The sequence below is a fragment of the Halichoeres trimaculatus genome, unplaced genomic scaffold (genome assembly GCF_033239565.1).
Source record: "Halichoeres trimaculatus isolate MK-OKI-2021-1 unplaced genomic scaffold, fHalTri1.1 fHalTri1_scaffold_23, whole genome shotgun sequence".
Classification (NCBI taxonomy): Eukaryota; Metazoa; Chordata; class Actinopteri; order Labriformes; family Labridae; genus Halichoeres; species Halichoeres trimaculatus.
The window spans coordinates 20845811-20859993 of record NW_027437201.1 but is presented as its reverse complement, the minus strand read 5'-3'; the positions used below and the strand labels follow the sequence as shown (position 1 = coordinate 20859993).

At 39.8% G+C, this 14183-nt stretch overlaps 1 protein-coding gene across 3 annotated transcripts in view; it reads right to left on the bottom strand.

The window, feature by feature from the left end:
- ankfn1b (ankyrin repeat and fibronectin type III domain containing 1b) overlaps nt 1–14183 on the bottom strand; it is a 212083-nt gene that overhangs the window by 83796 nt on the left and 114104 nt on the right. Inside the window, exon 1 of one of the 3 annotated variants that reach the window (XM_074663683.1) lies at nt 2963–3220. The exons of the other annotated variants lie outside the window; for them this stretch is intronic. The gene's annotated coding sequence lies outside the window, so the exon portion shown is untranslated. Of the gene's footprint in view, nt 1–2962; nt 3221–14183 lie in introns of those variants that run through there. 3 annotated transcript variants of the gene reach the window in all.

Sequence of the window (14183 nt, the reverse complement as noted above, 5' to 3'; positions counted from 1 at the left end):
AATTTTTTCCTCACTGGGAGGGGGTAGCAGAAAGGTGGTGCGTTTGTGCCTCCTGGTCTCACGTCTTTATTCAGATCTGTGAGGCAGATCTATGGGCGCTGCACGCCCTGAAAACACTCATGGCTACCTCTTCTGCTCCTCCTTCACCTTAAGGAGATCACAAACTGACTCCTGAACGAGTCAAAACCTTCAGCTCCAGACCGATGACCCGTGATCGATTCCTGCTGTTCCCTGAACACACAAATAAAAAACTCTCTTCAACAGTCAAGAGCATCGTTCTCTGTGATTGTTTGTCAAGGCTGTTTCTGTAGCATGCTGTCAATCATCAGCATCTGAAGCGCTCCTATAGGAATGGTTGCTGCAGCTCTTTGTATTTCAGATTGCATGAAGGCTTCTTAGTTGGCTAAACACAAACATCAGGAGCTCTGGGTCGCAAAAGGTTGTCAGTCATGCTTCAGTAGACTTTACACTGTGTGCTTCAGATTGTAGAGCAGGGCCTGTGCTCTACGTTTCCATTAGTGCAGGATTATAACCACCAGTTGCTTTGCAGGACGATGTGAGCTCCTTATAATCATGTTACCTTTAGCTCTGCATTAAAAAAAAAAGCTGTCATAGGCAGGTTTTTATGCTTTATCACAGATTTTGTGTTTGATAAATGTGCTGCTGCACAGTTTATCAACCACATTATTAGCAGAATATTAAGGAATGAATAAAAGTGTGACCTTCCTTTTCAAAGCATGCAATTAGAGTGTATTTAAGCTTCACTGCTTCCCGGATGCTGAGTGGAGTTTACGTTAAAGACCTTGAAACGCATGAGATGAAACAACAATAATAACACCCTGATATGAAAGCAGTCCTGATCAGACAGAGAGGAAACCAGCCTCTGAGGAAAATCTGATTTCCCAGTCCATTAAACAGCCTGCCTGCCGTAGAAATGATCATTTTGATTCATCACGCTGTTGAATTCTACCCCTCAGTGATCTATACACAGCATCCTCTCACATTCACCCACCTGTCGCTTCACAAAACTTTTCTATCAGTAAAAATATATATTTTCATTTCTGTGAGGATGGATTCATTTAACTGTCCAAGTGTCAGCTTGATGAACATGCTTTATATGTGGCACAACATTAGCGAACAACAAAATATGAAAAATTTTGCAATATTACAAATAAACGCTACCAAATTCAAGTCATATTAGAAGAGAAATTTAAACTTGATAAGTGTATTACATTTTGAGTGTATATTATTTATTTTGCAAGTATTTAAAATTTCAAAATTTCAGCATTTTTTAAACTTTTTTTTATGTTTTGCAAAATATTTCTTTTAATTTTTGAAACTCCATTTTTTTTAATTGTAAAAAAAATAAATCTTTTTTTAATTAAACTAAAACTTTACTTGTTGTGATATCTTCATAAGTTTTAATAATTTTTGGAATTGTGTGACATTTTTGCAAATATTGAAAAATATAAAAATTATAAAAATCCATGAAAATATCAAAACCACCTTAGGATCAGGATGGCATTTTTTTTTTATCACATTTTATTTTTTTTTTGTTTTGATTTTTTTTTTTAAATCCATTTTTTTGTGAAAATAAATAAAAATAAAATTTTGCATTTAAACCAAAACTGAACTTGTTTTAATATATTCAGAAATTTTCATAATCTAAATAATTGTGTGAAATTTTTGCCAATTTTGAAAAAAAATAAAAAGAAAAAAGAAAAAACCTGAAAATATCAAAACCACCTTAGGATAAGGAATGCATTTTTTTTATTACCTTTTAATTTTTTGTTTTATTCTGGAAAATTTAAGTTTTGCAAACCTTTACATCAGGATTCATTTTTTTTTCACATTTCTTTTTTTAAAGTTTTGCAAAAGAAATTGTAAACATTTTGAAACTTTGAAACAAATAAATAAAATACTTTTTAATATTTAATCCAAAACTTTACTTGTTTTAATATTTCATACACTTTTGCAGATTTTTATATATATATTTTTTCAATTAATGCAAGTATGAAAAATTTAAATCCTTTTAAATAATTTTGCCAAATTCTGAAATTTTAACAATTTTGCAAAACTTTTGCAACTTTGCGTACTTTTTGGTCAAATTTCCCATGTTAGTTTTTTTTAAGAATTGCAAATTATCAAAATTCAGAAAACAACACATCACATGTACATACTTACAAATGACAAAAACTTCTTGTTTAGATAATTACTCACTAGATTTTTACTATGTGAAGAATTTTATACTTTTCTATTGTTTTTATTGTGAGGATAAAGTAGATTTTGTGGCTCTGGAAAGACTTTAATCCAGGTTAGCTGAGGAAAAATGGCTCCTATGACAGTAAAGGCTGCAGAGCCTTAAGGTGGACGGTTTATACATAAACTCAGCCTCTCGCACGAAACCGTTTCTACGCTTGCATGAGATCTGTGCTGTAACAGTATGAAGTCCTAAAATGCCCTGAGCCGCCCTCACAAAAAGGAAAGACTGGATGTCACACCTGACAGCTATTCCTCACACCCAAGCCAATTACCCTAATGATACTGGGGAACACATGGGAAATAATTAGCTGGCTTTACGCATTCAGTCTCCAGAGTTTTTTTTCCAATTAGAGGGACTTTAAAATTCATTAAGAGTTAAAAAAATTTAATATATTTAAAAATATGCAGGAGAAGATGGTTCAGTCATCAATCAGTTTCCAGTTTTACCCGCAGGCTAGCGTGAGCATCTGTCTTAGCGTGCCTGCAGGTGCATGAACACATCTTCACAGCAGGTTAAAGATAACTGTTGCTCTCCTCACAGCTGTGGAGCCACGCTGATAAAAGATTGTAATAAAACATGCTCAGAAAGCTGCTCTGCTTTAGAAACACATGAAAGAAACCCACAAAACAGAATCACAACATCATAACAGCTAAATACCTTCACTTTACGTCCTTAATTCCTTCACACACGCACACATACCTGTCGAGTCCAAAGAGTCGGAGAGCGTTACTCCACTCTCTCCTCTTTTTTTTTCTCCTGCTCTAAACCAAAAGTCCTCCCTGGCTTGTTCCAGCGGTGGCTCTCATTGCCGTTCACCTGTCCAACTTCCACTCCTCAGCTCTCCTTCTCTCCTTCCCTCCCTGACTGTTTCCCTTTCTCTTTCTCTTCCTCTAAAGCCGCTGGTCACACGAAGGTTTGTGAAGCTTTCTCCGATGGTGGCTGCTACTGCCACTGACTTGTTGTACTTTAATTGTGGTTGCTAGGCGATAAGCTTCTCCAATTCTGCACACAGTGAGAAGGGGAGGACAGGAGAGGAGGGGGAGAAAGTGAGAGAATAGTTGGAGGTGGTGGTGGTGGGGGGGGGAGAAGAAGGTTGGAGGAAATGCTCATTATAGACACAGTAGCCTGAGGATTGGGATCGGCGGGGAGGGAGGGATGGGAAGAAGTTGTGCAGATGAGACACGGGTGGGAGGATGGGGAGGAGGGGGTGGTACGGAGCAGGTGTTATTCTGGGCCCACCTTGTGTAACCTGGAGTGGGTAACCCAGAGAAACTTCACTTTAGGGAGAATTAAATTACCGTAACACTCCTAATAAACAACACCGCAAAAAACTGAAACCTTATCAAGTGTATTTGTCTTATTTTCAGTAAAAATGTTTATTTAGACTTCTTATGAGCTAGATTCACCTGACCAGTCCCAAAAAAATGTCTTATTTCAAGTTGTTTTAAGACAAAATGAGGTCTGAAATGCTTGTACACTGGAAAAAAGGAAAATTTATCAAGAGATTTTGTCTTATTTTCAGTAGAAAATGTCTTTTTAGGCTCAAAACAAGCCAAATTCATCTCACTAGTCCAGAAAAAATGTCTTATTTCAAGTTGTTTAGGGAATAAAATGAGGTCTGAATTGCTTAAATCAAGTAAAAAAATCTGCTGATGGAATTAGAAAAAAAAATGGAAAATTTGCTTGAAACTAGAATAATGTCTTAACACAAGTAACTTTTCTCTTCTTCTATTGGCAGCTTTTTTTCTGTCTTGTTTCAAGCAATTTAGACCTCATTTTTGTTTTTTAACAACTTGAAATAAAACATTTTTCTGGCCTAGTCAGGTAAATGTGGTTTGTTTTAAGTCTAGGAAGACATTTTCTACTGAAAATAAGACAGAAACACTTGATAAGATTTCCATCTTTTGCCGTGTAACTTGGGACAAGAGAAAATTGTTGGAAAGTTTGCTTGAAACTAGAATAAATTCTTAATACATGTAACTTTATTCTTGTTTCATTGACAGTTTCTTTAACTTGTTACAGCAATTTAGACCTCATTTTTGTCTTTAAATGATTTGAAATAAGACATTTTTCTGGACTGATCAGGTGAATGTGGCTCATATCGGGTATAATAAGACATTTTTTCCGAAAAATAAGACAAAAACACTTTATAAAATTTCATTTTTTGCAGTGAATTTCTGAATAAATTCATGTGCATCCATTGATTTTGCCTTTTCACTTTTCCTGTTTGTGCACAGAATAATCATGTTAGGAAATACTCTGAGCTGGTTTTTAGCTCAAACTGTGATCACAGCACAGTTTGCTAATTATGTTTAGAGTCAGCAGTAAATAAACAATTAGCTAATGATGTATTGGTACACATCCCCTGACTTGCTTACACTAATTGGTGTCTTCTGCAAAGATTTCTAAAGCTGAGAAAAGTCCAGAGTGAGCTTTTTTAGTGTTTCTTACACAAATAATTCAGTAATCTGAACAAAGAGCCATCCCAGTTCTACCCTTTAGCCATTGTTTAGTGCATGTATGTGTAGCAGAGGGGTGTCCGTTTTTACATCCTCACCCCTGAATGGATAGCACAGGCTTACTTTAACAATGCCTCAACCATAAATACCTTACTCAGCCTTTTACTGTATGTTATAGCACAATGTAAGGTTTTTATAAATCCTTTCTGTTTGAAATGAAGTTCATTAGCAAAGACAAACCAGGACCCCACTTAAAACCAAAGGGTTTGAGAAATTTCTCATGATATGGATATTTTTAATCAGGTATACAGTCTTCTGCTACTCCATGTAAATATTAGCCATATTTGAATTATTAGTTGTGTTTTGAAATCACTCATTATAACAACCAAGCTAGCAACAGCTAAAGCTAATAATAGATACACTGATGTCAGACCAGGTAACAAATTGACAGTTAAGCTAACGTTAGTGTTCAGAAGCTATGTGATATAGCTTCTTAATACTGTAACCTTAGCTCAACGTTAGCGTTTCATAGCTTAGCTGTCTTGTTTCTCATGTGGTAGTGGTGTCTTTTTGCTGTGAATGTGTTGCCCTAATCTGACATCAGTTTATCATCATTTTGCTAAAATTGTGTTCATTTGGAAGAGAAGAAACAGCCGCTTTGACAACGATAGCCAGCGAGCGTCTAGGGGTGATCAGGGTTCCTACAGCTCAAGTCAAGTTAAATTTAAGACTTTTTTAATGACGTTGGAAATCAAATATAAAAACAAGTCGACAACAAACCACAATTGAAACAAACAAAACTAACAAACAAAAACACCACATGAATTACCTGGGTTAGAGGCAATTTTAACCCAATGTTTATTTTACATGAAACATCACTTTTTACCCTTTTTAACCCCATTTTTACAACTTTATGCCTATTTTGCCCCCATTCATCTTTTTTGGCCAATGTCAAAACCATTTTTGGAATTTTTACATGGTTTTTGAAATTTAATTTCAAATCTAATTCTCAATTTTGCTGCCATAATCAATTTTCCCGAGCCACTTTTTGATTTTTTTTGCCAATTTTTCCTTTTTTTTTTTTTTTTTCAAGCACCCTAGGTAGAACCAAGACATGCATCTGCTTTTAAAGTTCCTGGTGCAACCACATCACCGTTTTGTTAGTTCCGCTATTGTTATTATGAGATGTTGCCACGAGAGTAAGTCAGGAAATTATTTAGAAATTATTTATTTATTTAGAATAGATAAATGTGAGTTAATTTTTTTTTACTTCAAACTAACATAAATCTTACCACTGTGTTCAAATTTTTAAGACTTTTGAAATTTGGATTTTCAGAATTATGAATTCAATGCCTTTTAAGACTTTTCAAGGATCCGCGGGAACCCTGGTGATGATGTGGCAAGGATTGAGTGGCGTCTAGTTTACAAGATTTGTTTTTTCATCTCTTCTCTTTGGTCCTCAAAACAGAGGATCTAGGGGAAGGGGAAGAATGACAATTGGGCAAAGCTAAATTTGCTCGCTTTTTAGCAAAGTTAAGAATAGCAGGTTAGGGTTAGTCATCAGCATATGGGGTTAGCGAAACAGATTCTTTAAGTTAAATATGACATCATGGCTGCTAATTGGTGAAATGAAAAACAATGATCATCTGAAACTTCAGTTAGTAGTCTGGACCTTTATCAATTTCTAAATAAAAACTCACTCTGCCTTTAATTTGGAGAATTTCTGTCACACAGAGCAACACCATCACTACGTCATCCAGTCTACCCCCTGTTAAACGGTGAGTCTGTGAAACCCACATGGAGCTGACTCACACAGGATGTACACCATGGATGCCGTAATGCCCTCAAAGACCTTTATGTGAGCGATGTCGTGATGAAATGCTGATATTCAGCTGCAACCCACAAATTATCTGTCATCATCTAATCACTGCTAATTTGAGTTTCGGTCATTTTCTTGGACTATAAAGGAGCTGTTCTCTCATCGGGGTCATTCTCGCTGAAAATGGGAGGAACCATCAGTAATATGGTCAAACGTATAAACCAAATGCGTTTAATTTGATGCTATAAAAATGTCCTGTTTCCAGTGAGACCCAGCTTTAACACAGCAGATACTCTGTGATGACTTGAAAAGACAGAAGGATATAAAATCAAACAGCTGGTGGACTTGTCGGACTTACCAAGCCCTCGTCCTGACGTCTCCTCTGGATGACTGTGTGTGTGTTTCTTATATCATATGTATGTTTCAGGACAGTATGGTGTAGACTGCTGTTGGCACGACATATCATGACTCACTTTGTGTTTTCAGTGTCTGGCTGTGGGCACGAATCTTACCACCAGAAACTCCAGAGTGAGAGCGCTGCAGCCTAAGGACGGAGTGATAAAGGGAACATGACTCATAGCAGCTGAAAATGTCAAACATGCGCCGTCGCTCTGACAGGAAGCAGGAAACAGGGTCCTACTTTCTGGATTAAAACTCTTTCCTACATTGGTCTGTCCATCCATCCATCCATCCATCCATGCAGCAATATCACCAAATCCTCCAATCCATCCATCCATCCATCTATCTCCCAATCTGTTCATCCATCCTTCCCTCCATCAATCCATCTCTTTTTCCATTCATCCATCAATATCACCTAATCACCAATCTATCCATCCTTTCATCTATATATCCATCCATCCCCCAAACTATCCATCCATCCCCCAAACTATCCATCCATCCATATATCCATCCATACATCCATCCATCCACCCATCTATCCATCCATCCATTTAACCATTAAAATCTCCCAATCCCTCCATCAATCCGTCTCTTTATTCATCCTCCCATCCATCCATCCATTCCTCCATCAATCTTTCAAACCCCCAATCTATCCATCCATCCATCTATCCCTCCATCTTTCAATCCATCCATCCATTTAACCATCGAAATCTCACAATCCATCTATCGAATTATCTTTTCATCCCTTTATCCATTTGTCCATCCATCCATCAGTCCTACAATCCATCTCTTTATCCATCCATCCATCCATCCATCTTTCCATCCATCCATTCAACCATCGAAATCTTCCAATCTATCAATCCATCGATCCATTCACATATCCATCCATTTATCCATCCACCCATCCATCCATCCATCCATCCATCCATCCATCCATCCATCCATCCATCCATCCATCCATCCATCTCCTTATCCATCAAAATCTCCCAATCCAACCATCCCACTGTCCAACAATCCATCCGTCTATCCATCCATCCATCCATCCATCTCTTTTTTCATCCATCCATCCATCCATCCATCCATCCATCCATCCATCCATCCATCCATCCATTCATCCATCCATCCATCCATCCATCCATCCATCCATCCATCCATCCATCCATCCATCCATTCATCTTTTTATCCATCAAAATCTCCCCATCCAACTATCCCACTGTCCAACAATCCATCCTTCTGTTTATCCATCCATCCATCCATCCATCCATCCATCCATGTATCCCTCTGTCATCCATATATCCATATCCAATCCATCTATTTATTTATTTATCTTTTTTCCATCCGTCTATCCACATCCATATCAGTCCTTTTATTCATAAATCTTTTCATCCATCCATCCTCTTATGTCCTTATGTAAATTTTCTTATTCATTCATCTCTTTAACCATTCATCCATTATTTCATCCATCTATCCTTCCATCCATCAATTGATCCATCCATCTCCCAAACCATCTATTTATCCATCTGTCCATCCATCAATCAATCTCTTTATCTATTCATTCATCCATTGAGCCATCCATCCATCTCTTCATTCCTCTTTTCACCCATCATGTCAACCATCAAAATCTCCCAATCCATCCATCAATCTATCCATCCATCCATCCATCTATCCATCCATCCTCTTCTGTCCTGACGTTAACTTCCAGCAGCCAGTTTCTGCATCTGAGACTATGGGAGCTACCCAGCATGCACCACAGTGAGGCCACAGCAGGTTGTCCCAGCACCTGTCAGTCACAGGAAGCTGTTCTAATTTTAGCTCTCACACAGTTATGCTAAAACACAGAGTGTATCCTCTGATAGGAACACATCCAGCACACACGTGTAGCTGCTTCCTTGAAGGGCTCTCAGTGGGCTCCAGTTGGCCTTTCAGTTTATCCTTCCTCTGCAGACGACTGGGAGGATTATGACAGCAGGCTTCAGGACACACACAACGCAGCGCCCTGCTTTCCACGAAGGGCTCTGCAACAGTGCTACAGCTAACACATAACAACACAGTGACGGCTCCACGAAGGAGGTGGGCACGTTTGTTTGTTTGTTTCCTGCTGATGGAGGAGCTTAAAATAAAAAGCAATGAAAGCTTTTAAAACTGTCTCCATGTAAAGTGATTATCTGACATATTCCCCTCCGCGCTTATGTTCAACAAGTTTTTTAGATAAAACACTTCAAACACTGGGTCCAGCGAGCAAAATTAACCATGAGGGGTCAGTGCATTTTAGTGCTTCATCGTTGTTTTTAGTGTTTAGACCTAATTAGAGGCGTGAAGGTTTACAGGAAAAAATGAGGGTGAGAAGGTTAGAATAATGAAGATTAAGACAGGAAAATAAACAGTAAAACATAGAAGGAAGATGGAGCCTAGATGGGAACACTGAGCACAGAAGTGGTACAGTTAATTAAACTTGTGCATTTGGAGTGGGTCGTTACTTTGTATGGTTCATTTGTTGGTCATGGACACAAAACTGTTTTTATCTTCAGTGATGTTTTAACTGTTTTTGCTCCTGTGTTTGTCTAGAGATCCTACATGTAACCTTGGTTGCATTGTTTACATGTGAAATCAGCTGTTTGTAGCCTTTAGAATGTCAATGCTAACTGGTGCAAGGCCAGATGTTTACCACAAGTTGAGGACGAGGTGCTGGTTCTCAGGTGTGAGCTAAGAAGTGACGACATTGGCAGGCACAATCAGCTGCTTCTTGTAATTTTTTCATCTCTTTTTCGTCATTTTTGCATTTGGAGTGGGTCATTACTTTGTATGGTTCATTTGTTTGTTGTGGCCACCAAACTGGTTTTGTCTTCAGTGATAGTTTTACTATTTTTTGTCCTGTGTTTGTCTGGAGATCCTACATGTAACCGTGGCTGCATTGTTTACATGTGAAATCAGCTGTTTGTAGCCTTTAGAATGTCAATGCTAACTGGTGCAAGGCCAGATGTTTCCCACAAGGTAAGGAGAAGGAGGTGAGGACGACGTGCTGGTTCTCCGGTGTAAGCTAAGAAGTGACAACATTGACCATTGACAAGCTAGTCATGTTAACCCAGTAACAGAGGGAATACCAGAAGGTGGAGTAGCGTCATGCTATTCACAGACATGGCTAACAGAGCTAACACCAGACACCAACGCCACATTGGAAGAGCTTCACCTGCTGTGAGCAGACAGGATCCAGGAGACAGAGACTGAACAGACTGCTGAAGAAGCTCAGTCCTGGACCCTGTGGAGGTGGAGGCTGGCTGAACTGGACAATGATGGACAAGCTGTCAGCATCTATTTCATTATGGAGCTTTTTGCACTTTCTATACACTTTCTTACTTTTGTTTTCTTGATTGCTGCTGTGACTCCTCCTGAATTTCCCCTCGCGTACGGGGTGTTCACTCAGGTCCTTCTCAGCCGTCAGACCAGACACATAAACTGCGAGCTTTGGTTGTTCCTTGTAAAAGTGTCGGCACACTTTCCACCATTACTTTTACTGGTCTTTGCCAAATTATTCAATTAAAAAAACTTCCCATGCTTTTTTTTTTTTTTTTACCTTTTAAAGAATAAAAAAACAACAGTGACAGGAGAAAAACACTAACGCAAAGGGAGACGTAGTGAAACAATGTGTCTTTCATTCTTGTGCCAATCCATTTTCCACTGCGCTGTTAGACAGAATTAATGGGGCTCTTAAAAAATGAGACACTTCTGAAGCGAAAACAAAGACGGAGAGAAAACAGATGACAAAGAGAGCTGAAAGACAGATACATGACATCAACAGGAAAATAAGCGGACAGACCGAACGAGCCGCTCATAAAAAGACGCACGCAAATGGAGCTGGACAGGTACATAATGAGAGGTCTGCAGGTGTCTGCACACACACACGTCCTGATTGGTGATGAGAGAGTGACAGGGCAGCGCTTTTCACGCTTTGTCTCCACTTTTTTACAATGCCATTAATTGCACACGACCCCTACACTCCCCCCCCTCAGTTTTGTGGTTTGGGGACCAAAGGGACCAAAACACGGCTCATAAATCAACAGAGCAAGAAGACGCAGAAAGAAAGAGACAGGACGATGGATATTTACCCATAAATCAGTGCGGCGGAGCCACCTACAATCAGACTAATAGGGCTGGAAGACGTGCTGTCATCCACGCCATGATGTCAGCGAGCCTGAGCTTGTGGGTGTTGATGCTGGTGGTGGGTCTCTGGTTCTGTGTGTGGATGTGCATGTGTGTATTGTCTGCATATGTAGCTGTGTGTGTGTGTGTGGTGTGTGTTTCTATAACGTGACGGCTAATGTCTGCATTTGTTTGTGGGTCCATATACACTCCTTTTAACACACACACTTTTATTTTACATCCTAGACTGGACCTGGTATTAAACACAGACTCACTCACACACACACACACACACACTCACACACACACTGGTCCTGTGGTTAGTGCTGGCTTACAGTGGGTGTGGGATTCCATAGAGAAAATCTAAACAAGTCGAGCGGTTAGCACGGGTCTGCCACGTTTCCACACAATGGCGCTCGTCGACATAAATAACCGGGGACTTTGTGAAACGGGACACCCATTAAGCTCTCCTCCACAGATAATTCGCCCATTAGATCTTGGAAGAGCGCTGGAATCGAGAAATAATTCAAGTCTGACACTAAATGCGACTTGTAATAATAAAAGAGTCAGATTGTGAAAGGGGGGCCTGGAATCCGTTAGGGTGGCTTGGCTGTCGGTGCTATCACACAGCCAAGCTCTTGGATTATCAACAAAGAAAACTGTGGCATGTCGAAGGAGCTCTGCAGTCTGGGCCTTTGCTCGAGCTGCTTTGAACATGGAAAAGATGATGACGAGAGGGGAAAAAGAAGACGACGAAGAAGAGGGCTGCAAATGAGAAAATGAGACCAACGACAAGAAAAGTTATCTTCTGAGAAGTGGAAAAATCAGCTCTACAGGCTGATTTTCAGAAACGAAGATTGTTGAGACCCCAGCGCTTTGTTTAGCTCGTTCTAAGCAGGAAATGATGTGACTAACAAACCGCCTGTGACGTGATAAGTCTTGATGTCACTCATGACGTACACAGTCGCTTATAGACACTAGAAACCTTCACCTCAGATGAATCACAGCGCGTGGTTTTGTTTGCCTGCGAGATGATGCGCTCGTATCGGCTCTTCCCTTCCACCTCCTGTCACACGCCTCACTCTGCACGCATGTTACTATTTGCAAGTCCACAACGTGAGGAGAGGACAATTGATTTAGAGTAACATGAGTCATTCAGCGAGTCTGACGCCTCCCTCCTACTACAATGCCACAAACAGGCAGCGACAGCGGCGCAGCATCACCGCTGTGGATCGACTGACTTCACCTGGCCTCCTGACTCCTCAAACGCCCCAAAGGTAGAGGGACTGAAACGCACATATTCACACCGCCTACACACGCCAGCAGCCACAGCTCTATTTATTTGCCCTCATTAGTTTCAAATAGCCCATCTAGACGTTACCGTAACCGCTGCTTTTAATCATAGCGGCGAGCTCACAGCAGCTCGCTCCGTCCTCTTTGATGTCCCTCAGTCAGCCCGCGAGCCAACCAGCGACTCGTGTCCCTCCTCTTTTTTCACTTTCTGCAAACAGCTGCCTCCTCTGCTGCACTCGGCAGAGCCCTTCAAAGATGAGTCAGACACCCATCAAAGAGCTGTAATTAGTAATCTGATGTCTTTTAATTAGTGGGAGTTAAGTGCACTGACGATTGTGTGTGCGTCTTTGTGTCAAAAGCTTCACGTAGACGCAGGTTTTACAGTAAATATGCTGTGAATCATGCTCGTCTCTGAAGCCGTTCACTGTTGAGAAATAATGAGGGTCTATTTTAAGAGATGGGGTATCGTGAGCAGGTTGTCACAGTGGATTGGCCAACACGTAAAGAGAGGAGAGAGTCATCATAAAGTTTTATGAATCACTTCAAACTGAACATTTTCATTCAGCAGGAAGTTAAAACACTAGGTTTTACTTTTCACAGTTTAAATGATCACGACATCTGATTAAGATCGTCAGCCTCTTCAGTTTTTCTGTCTTCCTCAGTCTTAGGGATGCACCAATACCTGATCCTGGTGTCATGAATCGGTGAATCGGTGCCCCTCAGAGCCGGACTGAAATCCACACTTTAAATTAGATAATCATCACCAATAAAGGTTATTTCAAAATGCTGCTTAGTTTGTAAGTTAGTAAAGTTTAGTAAGTTTAGTAAAGAGAAGAGAGATCTGTGTTTTTCTCTGCTGAAAACAATTTCATTTTTTGGATGCATTTTTGGATCTGTAACCCCAAAGAAACTCACACACAGACACCTTACACGTCGAATCTGATGATTTTGTATTAATTGCGACAATTAGCAGTTCAAGAAAAAATGGAATCATCAAGCAACTGATCCTGTGCAGCGGCTGTCAGTGCGTTTTAGGTGTAGGGGCATGCACACACATATATAAACAAGTCTTCAGTCATCATCTTGAAATCGCCCAAAATGTGAAGAGAAAATTTGTCTGAAAATGTGATAGTAGCCTACAGCGTCTCTGAAGAGTCAAACTAGCCAGAAACCAAGCCAGGCGAACGCGAAAAAACGCAAAAAGTTGAAACATTTTCGGAAAAAATGAAAGTTTTGGAGCGAGTGTTCAACCATAATTGACACAGCATGGGGTTGAATTTATGTTTTAACGTGCTTAAGACGAAAAAATACAGGCTTAGTGTGAAATGGCCTTAACTGTCAGACAGAAAAAGGACAGAAGAGCAGAAGAAAGCTAAACAGGAGAGAAATAGAGCACAAGCTAAAGGCTAAAAGGGCTAAACTGTTTGTGCTAATGTTCACTCCAACCCACAGTCAGCAGTTATTCTGCAGTGGTCTGATCAAACTTGAGATTCTATCAATAAAATGAAGAATGAGGTTACGTTAGCTCTGATTGGTAGATAGCTGGTAGGGCATAACCAGGAATAACGCTACACATTAGAGACACGTCTTAGAGCTCAAGTCTGCCGATAGCACTACATACGGATGGCTACTAAACTACTGTACAAACTGACAGTTAGCTTGTTGTAACGTTAGCCTAAGGATACATTGTAGCACCAGGCTGCCGATAGCACTACATCAATCAATCAATCAAAATTTATTTATATAGCACTTTTCATACAAATAAAATGCAGCACAAAGTGATTTACAAACAGACTTAAATGAATTAAATGAA